General features: G+C 47.2%; 1 pseudogene; it reads right to left on the bottom strand.

Moving 5' to 3' along the window:
* Positions 1-466: 466 nt before the first annotated feature.
* LOC133240156 (5S ribosomal RNA) lies at positions 467-583 on the bottom strand (annotated as a pseudogene).
* Between the last annotated feature and the right edge of the window lie 1,213 nt (positions 584-1,796).

The following is a 1,796-nucleotide window of genomic DNA, read 5'->3' on the forward strand; positions in this document are numbered from 1 at the left end:
GGCTGTGATAGTAAACACCAATGTTGGGATCCGAACCTTAGCGTACCCCATGTGCTAATGATGCTCACAACCCGGAGTCAGAAGTCCTGTTCCTGTTGTGTTTGAAGAGATAAACACTCCTCTCTTTCATGTGTGAGAACGTGGAATCCATATGTACCTACCTCCTTATGCTGCTTCCTTCCAAGCCAACATCTGGTGCAGAAGCATCTGACTGATGGGAGCCAGATTCACAAGCCTGTATCTTAGCAGCAAGGGGTCTCAGGAGAATGAGTTTTGGTTTCTACCTTGTGGAGGCAAGGTTCATCATGTGGGGAGTTCCCCAAACACAGGAGGAATGATCAGAAAAGACAGTTGGCAGCCTCGAATATGATAAACGGCCCCTGTGATCTCTTTCACCTTCTTATCCACCTACCTGAAAATTTATCTACCTCTAGATCCATTCATATCTTCCTTCTTCCAATCACTAAGCCTATAATGCCCAGTATTCCCAGGTGGTCCCCCATCCAAGTACTAACAGGCCCAACCCTGCTTAGCTTCCAAGATCAGATGTGATCGAGTGCTTTCAGGGTGGTATAGCCCTGGCAGTGCTTCTGGTTTTGAAGGTCACCTTCTTTATTTCTACACCTAACTGCACCCCTTTCTCCTTTTTCCATGTCCCCTATCTATCATACCCTCTCCATTCTATGTTCTGAATCTGTCGCAATGACAATCACCCAAAATCAATGAATATATTCAAGCTTCTTCCGTCCCCACATCCCACCCTAGACTCTCTCAATTTGCTCTCCCCTACTCATCAAGCTAAGTTCCTGAGATAATGAATCAATCATTTCCATCAACTATTCCCCTCACCCTATTGCTATCAGGCTCTGATCCACTCCTGGATGCCTCCAACCCTGCCTTCACTGAAACTGCACTTATTATGGTAAACAAATGTCCACCGGTTTAAGCCCAAATGAACACAGATTAATCCTGGATTCACTGTGCCAAGCTGCTGCTTTTGACCCCAGAGACGCCTCCTCCTTCTTGAGACCTCCTACTCCGTTAGCGCCTCTGAATGACCTGCTTCCTGTTCTTCCTTACCTTTTTAACCCGTCCTTCTCTGCTTCTTCATGGGCTGTTCTTCCACCTTCTATTTAAATGTTGGGGTTCCTAAGTCCCTGAGTCCCCTGATTCTAACAGCTCTCATGGATTCTGCTTGGGTAATCTCAACCATGTGCATGTTTTGCACCCACGTGTGTGTGGATGTCCCCTGGTCTGTACCGCTAGTCCATACCCGTTCCCTGAAATTTAGACTCTGGCAGTGAAACGCCCGATGCCTGTCACTTGAACATACACCCGATGTGAGCTCTCAGCATACACACGAGGTTAACATTTCTCTTTTATGCTAACCTCTTTTAGTTGGTGATTCCAGCCAGTCCCCTGAGTTATTCTTGCCGTTTCCTTCTCCTTTACTGCCCCCCACCCCGATCCCTCTTTTAATCCTAATTGGGGCATGCCAGTTCTAAAGCCTAAGTAGCTCTCAAGTTCATCACAGCCTGTCCAGCTGTGCTGTCATTGGTCAAGGGTCTCATCATCTCTTTCTGAACTTCTAACTGGTCTCCTTTCTTCCCATCTCATCTCTAAATCCACCCTCTATGTAGCCACAGAATAGTGCTGTTACAGCTCAAACCCATCGCTGACCCGGGCACTTCCCACCTCTCCAGCTGTGTCCCATCATTTTGGCCTCAACAGCACTGATGATTTACCTTGTGTTTCTTGCCTCCCTGGTGGCTCAAATGGTAAAGAATCTACCTGCA

This window comes from Bos javanicus, chromosome 27 (assembly GCF_032452875.1).
Source record: "Bos javanicus breed banteng chromosome 27, ARS-OSU_banteng_1.0, whole genome shotgun sequence".
In the NCBI taxonomy this organism is placed as follows: domain Eukaryota; kingdom Metazoa; phylum Chordata; class Mammalia; order Artiodactyla; family Bovidae; genus Bos; species Bos javanicus.